This window comes from Nyctereutes procyonoides, unplaced genomic scaffold (genome assembly GCF_905146905.1).
Source record: "Nyctereutes procyonoides isolate TBG_1078 unplaced genomic scaffold, NYPRO_anot_genome, whole genome shotgun sequence".
Lineage (NCBI taxonomy): Eukaryota > Metazoa > Chordata > Mammalia > Carnivora > Canidae > Nyctereutes > Nyctereutes procyonoides.
In genome coordinates this window covers 23577745-23590713 of record NW_026575024.1, presented here as the reverse complement: position 1 = coordinate 23590713, position 12969 = coordinate 23577745, and the positions used below count along the sequence as shown (strand labels likewise).

Genomic DNA, 12969 nt, shown 5'->3' with positions numbered 1-12969 from the left:
CACTTTTTTAAAATGGAGCTACTAGAAACTTTTAGTTCAATATATGACTTGCGTTGTTTGTTGGACAGAATCTATCTAGAACACAGATCACAGAAAGTATTCACCTGTGTAATTATCAAATCGTTTCCCCCATTAGAATGTAAGTTCCACTGAGGACAAAGATCAAGTCCGGGCTTTGTTGTTTTTTTTTTTTAACCACTATATACCCAGGGCTTAAGTGTAGTGGGTACTTAATATTTACTTGCTAAATAAATTAAGTGAATAAAACACCTCAAAGCTAGTTTAGGGCTTCTTCTCCTATACCACATTGCCTCTAATCAGTCTATAAGGGTCTCTGCTTAAGACCTTCCATAAGAATTATATTTTTAGGGGATCCCTGGGTGGCTCAGTGGTTTAGAACCTGCCTTCGGCCCAGGGTGTGATCCTGGAGTCCCGGGATCGAGTACTGTGTCGGGCTTCCTGCATGGAGCCTGCTTCTCCCTCTGCCTGTGTCTCTGCCTCTCTCTCTCTCTCTCTCTCTCTCTCTCTCTCTCTCTCTCTGGCTCTTGTGAATAAATGAATAAAATCTTAAAAAAAAAGAATTATATTTTATTAATTAGTAAATATGTAGTATACTTAACTATAAATAAGAATATAAACCAGGTCATCAACTTTCCAAACGAGTTCCTTATCTCATTCTTAATGAGCTTCCTTATTTCTGTTACCTCTCATTAATTAGTTTTTAAGCGGCTATAATAGGACTACTCACCAAAAAGACAATTCCTGCTATAATTATGTAATATTCTATCTAAACTGACAATTCTGTCTCCATACACAATCCTACCCATTAAAATCTACAAATTAAAAATAAAATAAAGTAAAATCTACGAATTGAATTTAAATTTTTAAAAAATGTAAAAAAAGAAAATCTACTAGCAATAGTATGATACAATGGAATGATTCCAGCCTGGCCTGCCTCAACATCTCTGGTAACCACTAAGATGGAGAAAAGAAAACATACTTATCAAATCTGCAGATGACAAGAAGTTGGGCAGGAAGACAAATATGCTGGATGACCCAACTATGAGCCAAAAATACTTCAACAGACTGTTTCAATGGGCTGAATCTAATAGAATGAATTTGAACAGGAGTAAATCTAAGGTCCTGTACCTGGGTCTTAAAGAACTGTATGTAGCAGTGCAGGATAGGTGAGTCATGTCCATCTATGTGTGAAAAAGTCTAGGAGGCTTAGGTTGACAATTAACTAACTTCAAAGGAAGTCAAGGTGATGATGAGGCTGCTCCCCAAATTAATGTGATTTTAGATACAGTAACAGAAATATAATATCTTCCATGTGCAACAGTGAAATTTTTGTTCCATTCATCACAGGTCAGACTCTACTTGGAATACTACCCATAGTTTTGAACATCATATTTTAAGAGATAAGATGAAGAGATGAAAGATCAGAAGATAAATACCCTGAGAAAAATAGGAGAGTTGCTTTAAATATTGTAGAAAAGTGATTAGACTATTTGCCTAAGAATTAGAACCAAAAGGTGAGCCACAGAGGGAGAAAGAATTATTCAACACTGAACATTGAAAAAAATAACTTTCTAACAGGAGAGTTTCTGAAGTTTCAAGTGATGGAAAGAATAAACCCAAGACATAGAGAATCTGCCTACTTCTGAAGGGCAAATAAATCCTTTGTGAGAACTCAGCTATTTGATAGGTTGACTACATGACCACCTTTTAACATCCCTTCCAACCATGAGGTTTGCTGATGTTATTTTAATTCTTTTTTTATTTTTTAAAGATTTTATTCATTCATTCATGAGAGACACAGAGAGAGAAAGGCAGACACAGGCAGAGGGAGAAGCAGGCCCCATGCAGGGAGCCCGAAGCGGGACTCGATCCTGGGACCCCAGGATCACGCCCCAGGCCGAAGGCAGGCGCCAAATTGCTGAGCCACCCAGGGATCCCCTGATGTTATGATTTTAAATTTGTAACCTCTGAACCCAGTTAGAACCTAAGATTTAACACTTTCTAACAATAAAAACAGGTCACGGAAAAAGATCTGGCTACTTTATATGATGTAGGATATATTCCAAAGCAGAAACAAACTGGGGAAATTTCAATGGTCCTTTTTTTTTTTTAAGATTTTATTTATTTATTCATAGACACACAGAGAGAGAGGCAGAGACACAGAGGCAGAGGGAGAAGCAGGCTCCACACAGGGAGCCCGACGTGGGACTCGATCCCAGGTCTCCAGGATCACACCCCAGGCTGCAGGCAGCGCCAAACCGCTGCGCCACCGGGGCTGCTCAATAGTCCTTTTTCTTTTTTTTTTTTTAATAAATTAATTTTTATTGGTGTTCAATTTACCAACATACAGAATAACATCCAGTGCTCATCCCGTCAAGTGTCCCCCTCAGTGCCCGTCACCCATTCACCCCCACCCCCCGCCCTCCTCCCCTTCCACCACCCCTAGATCTATTAAAAATAGACCTGCCCTTTGACCCAGCAATTGCACTGTTAGGAATTTACCCCAAAGATTCAGATGCAGTGAAACGCCGGGACACCTGCACCCCAATGTTTCTAGCAGCCATGTCCACAATAGCCAAACTGTGGAAGGAGCCTCGGTGTCCATCGAAAGATGAATGGATAAAGAAGATGTGGTTTATGAATACAATGGAATATTACTCAGCCATTAGAAACGACAAATACCCACCATTTGCTTCAACGTGGATGGAACTGGAGGGTATTATGCTGAGTGAAGTAAGTCAATCGAAGAAAGACAAACAGTGTATGTTCTCATTCATTTGGGGAATATGAATAATAGTGAAAGGGAATATAAGGGAAGGGAGAAGAAATGTGTGGGAAATATCAGAAAGGGACACAGAACATAAAGACTCCTAACTCTGGGAAACCAATAGTCCTTTTTCTTAAGATTTTTCTTAAAGTTAATCAAATCGTTCATGTGAGACTCTCACCTGAAAAGACACGGTGAGTTTTGATGCTTACATGTCGTCAGAGGCCAATTCATCAACAGCAAGTGAGGTAATGGAATTCTTCATTTATTTGAAAATTCTGTAGTTTGTTAATACACCTGCCCTCTGAGGTTTAAAAGGCACAGATTTTCTCAGACCATAAAGTATACATTATGCTATGCTCACCTCAAGTGTAGCTACCATCTGTCACCATAGAACCCTATTACAATACCATTGACTATACTCTTGATGATGTACCTTTGATCTCCATGACTTACTCATTCCTTAAACTGAAGGCCTGTATCTCTCACTCTGTTGCACCCATTTTGCCCATCCCTCACCCTCCCTTCCCTCTGGCAACCATCAGTTTATTCTGTGTATTTATGAGTCTGTTTTGCTTTTATTCATTTGGGTTTTTGTATTTTTTTTTAGATTCCATACATTAGTAAAATCATATAGTATTCTTGTTTCTCTTATTTAAAATTTTAGCATCATACACTCCAGGTCCATCCTTGTCAAAATGGCAAGATCTCAACGTTTTTATGGCTGAGTAATATTCTACTGTGTGTGTGTGTGTGTATATATATATATATATCATATATATATTCTTTTTTTAATATTCTTTATTCATCAATATTCATATTGATGAACACTTTGGTTGCTTCCATATCTTGGCAATTGTAGATAACACTGCAATAAACACAGAGGTGTGTATATCTTTTCAAATTCATGTTTTCACTTTTGGGTAAATACCCAGTAGAATTACTGGACCATATGGTATCTCTGTTTTTAATTTTTTGAGGAACCTACAGTGTCTGCACCAATTTACATTCCCACCAGTAGTGCATGAGGGTTCCCTTTTCTCCATATCCTTGCCAATGCTTGTTATTTCTTGTCTTTTTGATTCTAGCCATTCTTACAGATGCAAAGTGGTATCTCACTATAGTTTTGATTTGCGAAGCCCTGATGATTGGTGATGTTCAGCATCTCTCCATGTGTCTGTTGGTCATCTCTGTCTTCTTTGGAAAAATGTCTATTCAGGTCCTCTGTCCATTTTTTATAGGATTATTTATTTTGGGGGAACGTTGAATCATAAATCCTTTATATATTTTGGACATTAACCCCTTATCAGATATATCATTTGTGAATATCTTCTCCCATTCAGTAGGTTGCCTTTTCATTTTCTTGAAAAAGCTCTATATAAAAGCTTTATCTTCTGGTGTAGTCCAGGTATTCCTACTGTCCACACTTTATAATTGAGGAAACTGAGTCGTAGAGAAGTAACTTGCCTAGAGTTACAAACCTAGTAAAGGGTAAGATCTGAACCCTGATCATCTGATCCCAGAGTTATACTGTTTTTCTGCCTCCTGTAATGACTAGTACAAATCTTACAGAATCCATTTACTCTGCTTTCCATTTAATCTTCACAAGGGTAATAACAGTTTCAAAACTAGCATCACATTAGAAAAAGCATATCATAAGGGGAAAGACTGGGTAACTTGAGGCAAGCATACCTACAACAACCAAAAGTAACTGCTGGCCACCTAACAGGAAAGAAAAAACTAAAAATATATTGAAAACAAACACACAAAAAATAGCACAGCAACTGAGACTTAACAGTGAGGAGAACACACTCAGCACAACTCAAAAAAGATAGCCTGGCAAAGTGTAACTAAGAGTTACCAGAACCTCCTGAATCATCCAGAAAAGCTTAAAGTACATTGGCAGGTGAAAAGAAAATGAATGAAACAAGTTCAAAATGGTAAACAAAAGCAAAAAACATCTGAAGATACCAGTACCCACTACGAAACAAACCCAACAACTGTTAACAATCATGTTTGAGTCACTAAGTAAACTATATTCCACAACAATTGAGAACACTAGGTTTATATAACAGAATGGGATAGCTCTACTTCAATTTACATTATGGATGCATTCCTCATAATAAATGTTTAAGTGTTGAGAAGTCAATTACATTTTACTACTGATTTATAATTTCAGAGCTCTGTCCTGGGAGAAATGGCGGAGGGAAAGGGGCGATACTTCCCTGCTAAAACGTAGTAAGAACTGCCTTTATAAGGGATCCCTGGGTGGCACAGCGGTTTGGCGCCTGCCTTTGGCCCAGGGCACGATCCTGGAGACCCCGGATCGAATCCCACATCGGGCTCCCGGTGCATGGAGCCTGCTTCTCCCTCTGCCTGTGTCTCTGCCCCCCCCCCCCCGTGTGTGTGTGTGACTATCATAAATAAATAAAAATTAAAAAAAAAGAACTGCCTTTATGAATGCAAAGTAAACTTTAAAAAGAGATAATCTTCCACTCAAACCTAAAGCTGCCCTAAAAATAGACTATTTTTTAAAATATTTTTAGAGGGGTACCTCCATAGCTCAGGGGTTGAGTGCCTGCCTTTGGCTTAGGTTGTGATCCTGGGGTCCTGGGATCAAGTCCCACATCGGGCTCTCCGCAAGAAGCCTGCTTCTCCCTCTGCCTATGTTCTCCTCTCTGTGTCTCTCATGAATAAATAAAATCTTTAAAATTTAAAAAAAAATAAAAATTTTTTTACAAAGAAAGAACCTAGCAATAAAAATACTCTTGTATTAATTAATGAAATTAATCATTCCTGGGATCCCTGGGTGGCGCAGCGGTTTAGCGCCTGCCTTTGGCCCAGGGCGCGGTCCTGGAGACCAGGGATCGAATCCCACATCAGGCTCCCGGTGTATGGAGCCTGCTTCTCCCTCTGCCTGTGTCTCTGCCTCTCTCTCTGTGTGTGACTATCATAAATAAATAAAAAATTTAAAAAAAAAAGAAATTAATCATTCTTTTAACAAGTATTGACTAAGCATCTACTCTGAGTATAGACTTAAGTCTGTATATAAACTACTGTTTGGGAGCAATTCCAGTTACCCCTCCCAAGTTTGATGATGTTCTTAAACCCACAATTTATTATTGAGGTTTTAAGCTTCACAGTACTATCCTTGTGTCTCAGTGATTCCAGTGGCTCATAAATAATACTGATCTTCTTTACATATAAGGAAAGCAAATAACCCAGCTAGCAAAGTAAAGAAAAAAAAAGGAGTGGTCAAGCCCTAGCCTTGGCTCCCAACTATCACTAAAAGGAAAGCACAGAGGTGGGGGAAAAGGGAAAAATACTCACTCACTAGGAGTCTCAATAAACAAAGGGCTAAATATAAATTTTACCGTATGGCAAATAATAATAGTGATTACTGCCGTTTATGACATCCTCCAGTAACAGACTCGTCATTTGAAAATGCATTTGCATTCACTCTTTCTTTCATCAACTAAAACTGTTCCCATTTCACAAAAACAAAAACAAAACAAAACAAAAAAACCCTGATGCTATGAGGAAAGAAGAGAAGGAAGAGGCTTCGTCCTCTAGGCTTATAAAAATGTTGCAGTGTTTCCCCATCTTAAAATAAAAAATGTTTCCTCTCCATCTTGTTTCTCCCTTTAGTGACCACCTTTCTTAATCACCTGGAAAGCCTTAAAATGTAGTTCATAATTACTTTAAAAACCTAAGTTGCCCAATGGAAAAGAGCAGAGCTGGAATGAAGCCTGAACTCCCTCTCTTTCCCCTAAGGCTCAGTATCTCCCTGGGCAGTTTCGGTATCAGCATGTTCCCCCATTCTATGACAGCTAGAGCCTCTTCCTCCTACATCAGACAAGGAGGAAGACAGGAACACTGCCTGCAGAGTTCAAAGGAACAAGAGTCCTAACCATGCTTTCCTCCTCTCTGCCTAAATCTGGGAGGGAAAAATTCTTGTTATTCTTTTTTTTTTTTTTTTTTTTTTAATTCTTGTTATTCTTGACGCTGACCTCCTGCCATGTATTGGCAGTTCTGAGTATCCTGTCCCGCTTGTTCTGTTTGGGCCTTCTGACAATGCCAGTTGTGTTTTGGCCTTGTTTCTCCCTAATGGTAGTTTATAAAGCTGCTCAGAGAGGATCTGATTTTGACTTCAATGAAAACTAGTGGGCATTTAAGGTAGGTCTGTCACTCCGGCTGCTATGAAGGAATCCCAAAAGGGGCTTTCACGTAACTTGTTTCCCTTACTCTGCCACCAGCTGAGGCCAAGGAAGCAGAGTCTACATGCCCACACTCAAGTCTCAGCAGTGTGCGAATGAATAAGTTTATTTATTTGTGAGCTGGCATGCTTACCCTTTCCCGGGGCTGTGTACATGGCTATCTCCACTTAGTTTCCTAAACTCCCTCCCCATGAAGCCTAACCTTTATGTGCGGAATGTGGGGGCCACAGCACAGTCTGTGGACAGACAAGTGGGGTGAAGCACTTCCTGAAGCCATCTCACTTGACAGTGAGCCTCCTCTAAGAACTACACCTGGCCCCTGTGGCCCACCTGTCAGATCCACTATAGAGAACAAGCTCCTGGGTAGCATGTACCAGTACTTTTAGGTTATGCAATGTTGATAAAATGATTCTGCATAGGCCTTTGGTTTGTGCAAAAAGCTACATGCGTGAATGAACAGAGTGACTGGATGGGGGAGAGAGAGAAAGGATGTGTACATGGCCAGGGCTCACCATATATAGCAGGTCTGGAGCTGTTGGAATCCAGTGAGAGCTTGAAAGCCCTACAGCTACATCAAAACTGCTGTGGCGGTTTTAAAGAGCCTCTTGCAAAGGCCAGGAGAATCTGCCAGGGTGTCCTCTGGCTGGACTGAGACTGGGACCAGTCTGTTTTCCAACCCCTTCCCACCTGCACAAGTTACTTCCTTCTCTTCTTTCCCAGAGGCTTCTTCCCCCAGACTTACAAAAATGTTCCAGTGTTTCCCCCTCTAAAAAAAAAAAAAAAAAGAAAAGAAACCAAAACGCTTCCCCTCTGTCCTGTTTCTCCCTCTAGTGATCATCTTTCTTAATCACTTGGAATGTCTTAAAAAGTAGTTTATAATTACCTCTTATCCTCCTAAAAACTCCTTAACACCCCATGTGCTCTGGTTTTAGGCCCCAGAAGGCCAATGCAACTGCTTCCTTTGACCATCTCCAGGCAGTCCCCCTTCCCCTTGTGCTTCCATAAGATCTGCATGTCTGCTATACATAGCACTTATCACCCTGTACTGTTTTCAGGTCTACTTACTTGTTGCCTCTCCCAGAACACAGACAGTTACATATAGTTGATGATCAGTGCTATGCTGTTCATATTCATGGGAAGAAACCCCCATCCCCATGACCACCAAAAGGAGACACTCGAAGTACTACAGAAGGAACAGTTAGCTTTGAATTTGAGTCTCAGATCCTCCATTACAGATGAAGAGGCCTGTGACAAATTCCTTAAAATCATCAAAATCATCTCCCCAATTGTAAAATGAGGGGGTTGAACTAGATGTGTCTTATTTTTTATCTTTTTAAAAATATTTATTTATTTACGAGAGAGAGAGAGAGAGAGAGAGAGAGAACAGGGGGGAGGGGCAGAGAGAGAGGGAAACAGATTCCCAAGCTGACTCCACGCTAAGTGTAGAGCCAGATGCAGGGCTCAATCTCATGATCCTGAGATCGTGACCTGAGCTGAAATCTAGAGTCAGTCACTGAACCAGCTGAGCCACCCAGGCGCCTCTAGATCTGTTGTTTTTAAGCTGTGGTCTGAGTTTCCACAGAATTATGTAAGGGTCCCTTACCAGTGGGCACATTGTAAAGATCTGAAGTGAGGTCATTCCCACTTCCTCAACCCAAGTAGCAATTCTTTATTCATATATGGTAACTGAACATAAAATTTCATTTTTTAAAAATATTTTATTTATTTATTTGACAGAGAGGGCACAAGCAAGAGGAGCAGCAGATGTAAGCAGAGGGAAAAGCAGGCTCCTGCTGAGCAGAGTGCCTCAACATTGGGGTTCAATCTCAGGACCCTAGGATTATGACCTAAACTGAAGGCAGACACTCAACCAACTGAGCCAACCAGGCACCCCTAAAACTTCATTTTTAAAAAGGGCTCAGCTGGTAAAAAGATTAAACCACTAGACCCCTACACCTGCAATGCTTTACATTTAAATCATCTCTACACACAATGTAGCCTTCAAACCCAAAACCCCGAGATCAAGAGTCACATGCTCCACAGATCAGACCAGCCGGAGCCTCTACAATTTACAGATTTATGTTTAAGAATAAGCAGGTACTTCAAATAATAAATAGCATTAATAAATATTTATTTTAAAAGTAAATTAATTAAATAATATTAGTATTAATAAGCAATTATTTAATTATTACTTCAGTAGTTTTAATTACCAATGAGGAAAGCAACTTAATACTTTGAGCTACCCAGACCTATACTTTGAATTTCCTCTCCACCATGTACTATAACTAGTTGTTTGGGCAAGTTCTCTGACTTCTCTAAGCTTCTGATTCCTCATATGTGAAATAAAAATAATGTAGTTGTAAGAATGTGTGAGAAAATATATGTAAAATAAATAAAAGATAATGTAGTAAAAGGCTTAGTAATTATTATATTTATGATACACCTGACTTTAAAATAATTTTTAAAAATACAAACTGCAGGGGCACCTGGCTGGCTCAGTCTGTGTTGCATGTGACTCTTGATCTCTGGGTTGTAAGTTCAACCCCCATATTGGGTATATAGATTATTTAAAAATGAAATTAAATAAATAAATAAATAAATAAATAAATAAGCAAAATAAAAATTAAATAAATAAAATTAAATTTAAAAATACAAACTGCAATTTACTCTCTGCATTCCATCTCCATCATAGGCATATTCTAATTTTATTTATCCAATTCCATTTTCTAAAATTAACTTCTGCATCTAGAAGGTATTAGTATTTCATGACTACAAGAGAAGTCTCTAACAAATCTATTAAAGCCAACATAAATTCCAGCTACATACATGTAACCACCAGAGAAACTTAAGTAGGAGCAGAGCTCTGTCATTCTCACCCAACCAAAAGACAACACCAGGACCTTTCCAAATGCTGTGGGGCCCAAGTCAAACCTGGGGCTTTCAGTTATTTAATGAACAATTATTGATACAAACTAAGAGTAAGACAAGGAACTGAGGAAAGTAATACCCCATTCTCAAATCTTTCTGAAAAGATAATAAAAGTAATTCTTGCTCTCAATAAATACACCATCCACAAAGAAGACTGATACAATAAAACATAATAATGTTTGTATGACCAAGGTTTCTAAAATTCTAAGAGAACATAGAAGAGGAACTAACTCTTGCCCTCAAAGGGTAGGGAAGGCTTCAAAGAGAAATAATATCTGAGTTGGATACTGAATGAAAAACAGGAGTTTGTCAGGTGGAGAGGAGGAAGAAGGGCTTTCAGGACAGAAGAAAACTTTGTACAGAAGACTTGATATTTCTACTATTTAATATTGTATTATCTTGCAGAGGAGAAAGTGGTGATGATAGTGGTACCTAGAATAGCACCATACGAGACTAGCAGAGGTGGCATATTTAGTGGGGTATGAATGCCATGCTAAGAAACATACTTTGGGGATCCCTGGGTGGCGCAGCGGTTTGGCGCCTGCCTTTGGCCCAGGGCTCGATCCTGGAGACCCAGGATCGAATCCCACATCGGGCTCCCGGTGCATGGAGCCTGCTTCTCCCTCTGCCTGTGTCTCTGCCTCTCTCTCTCTCTCTCTGTGTGACTATCATAAATAAATAAAAATTAAAAAAAAAAAAAGAAACATACTTTGTCCCGAGAATAATTAAGGAGTGTGTGTGTGTGTGTGTGTGTGTGTGTGTACTGATTCAATTTGTATTGAGAAGACCAATGGCACATGAAGATGGAAATTGGAGGCCCAAGACCAGTTTCCAGGTACTGCTGCTTATAACCCAGTAAAATCAATTGAATGGGTAACATCTTAAATTTTTCTTTAAAGTGAATTCAAATGGAATGGAAAATATCAGATTATCTGACATTAGTAGGGATTAGTTTTTCAAAACTGTAGTATCAGATATGTGTGAGTTCTGGGTTGCAAAGTAAAATTTATTTTTTACTGTGGGTCATGGTAAAAAAAGTTTGAGACCAGATAAAAGGGTTTCTGATGTGGACGCCTGAATGGATTGCAGTGCCATTGTCCAGGACAGGGAACAGAGGAGGAGGCCTGCCTTTATTAAGTCCACATTTGGATTCAGGGAAGCCAGACAGCAACCTTTCTTAACAATTTTTCAGCAACCACAGTCAAAACTAATCTTGTTCAGCAAAGACAAAGGACACATGGTCATTGCAGCTGCAGGCTCACATGAATACACAACTGATAAATAAGGGCCCTCTAGAAACTGGAACTACCCAGAAAAACTTGAGAACTGGTGAAAGCAGACAGGATAAGGGAATCATCAACACCTCCCCCAGGGAACTAAAAGGATGTGAGAAATCCTGTCCCTATTCTAAGAGCCAATTGGGAGCAATCACCCTTGGGAACCCAAGCAAGCTTTCTGCAAAGTCCACTGCCAGGGTATTCTGTTTATTAGGGGTTATTTTTTTTCTTGAGGGGTGAGGAGGATTCTTTTATAACTGCTTTCTAAGCCTTTCTACTTCTCCCTCATACTACCACCTACAGGAGTTATTTCAACCCTACACATCTCTAGCAAGTCGACTTAGTCCCGTAATACTGGATTTGGCTACCCTGCAGTTATCCTCCTGGAGTGTCAAGCTAAGAGAAGAAGGCAGGAAGAACATAGCTTCTCCATAGATTTGGAGTGGATACATTACTCCTAATACCCCTATTGCTTAGAAGAGAAAGTTTCCCCAATTCTTCTTGGAGGATGACAGCACAGTTGGGCACCAAACCGCATTTATGGCAACCCTGACCATTAAATTCCTCCATAAACCTGCTTTAGATACTTCAGACAAGTGGCTGTCCTCAAATACTCCATGTCCTTGCACATATATTCTGTGTTTTGCTCCTGATATTTCCTCAACCTAGAATGCCCTCCTTTTCTCTGACAGAAATTCTACTCATCCTTCATGGTACATCTCAATGTCACTTCTACCACAGAGCCACTCTTTATCCAATACTCTTCTCCATGCCCCCAACACCAAATTTGGTTTTAGTCATACCTATAGTATCTGTTTGTACCCTGGGCACAGCACTTCTTTCACTGTCATCCATTATAGGCAATTGTACTTTCAGCCTGGTATTTGCTAGATTAAGTTCTTAAGGTGCACCCCATGTCAAACCCTTCTCTCCAAAGCCCCACAGTCCTTAACTACAGTGAGTTCTCAATAAGAATTTTCTGGTTCAAACTGAAAAGCTATTGATTCATTCCACCAAAGCCTGCAGATCATAACAACTAAAGAGGAATGGTGGGGGGCGGGGGGAGACCAAGTATAGATCTGAAGCAGACAGCCTCCCTCCCCCTACTTAACTGGTAGCAGTACTCCCCACTCCTCTGAGAAATTAAAACCAACCTCAGCAAGGAAGGCACAGCAGGCATGTTTGGAAATGGTGTCTATCTTGAAAGAACTATAAGTAGTTTCAAGGTTCTCTTGCCCACTATTAGTCAGGGATTGACCTTGGGATGTGGTCACAAGGATTATATATTTTATTTTGCCATCCACTCCCTCTAACACTCTGATACCTCTAGCTATATGGGTAATAAAGAGTCTTTCATACAAGCTCTGAATATTATCTTTGAGCTCCTCTGGGAACAGCCTAGCCTCCTCTCAACCCTCCCACCTTTCCAGTGAGTAATTCTGCAGTGCCACCTCTGCAGTCCTCTCCTTTTGAAAAAGTGGTTTTCCTCTCAGTATATCCAGCTTCCCTCCCTAAACCTTTTCTTAACATTCACCATTCAGAAAAAAGGTAGCCTGCCTTCTCAGCTGCCTAAAAGACATGGTACATTTCAAAGAATAGACAAAACTAGTAAAGGTTTTGATAGTTGTGGCTTCCTCTGTGATCCCATAGGCACTACTTACTTACTCAGATTTATTAGAGAACTTAGCCATTTTGACTTATCACTATTGTAAATGTCTTATCTCCTCATTAGACTGTGAGCTTCTTGAGAACCACTGTT

The 12969-nt window shown here is 39.8% G+C and overlaps 1 protein-coding gene across 2 annotated transcripts in view; it reads right to left on the bottom strand.

Annotated features, from left to right (window-relative positions):
• LOC129494316 (ubiquinol-cytochrome-c reductase complex assembly factor 1) overlaps positions 1 to 12969 on the bottom strand; it is a 102198-nt gene that overhangs the window by 46497 nt on the left and 42732 nt on the right. The gene's annotated exons all lie outside the window — the stretch shown is intronic.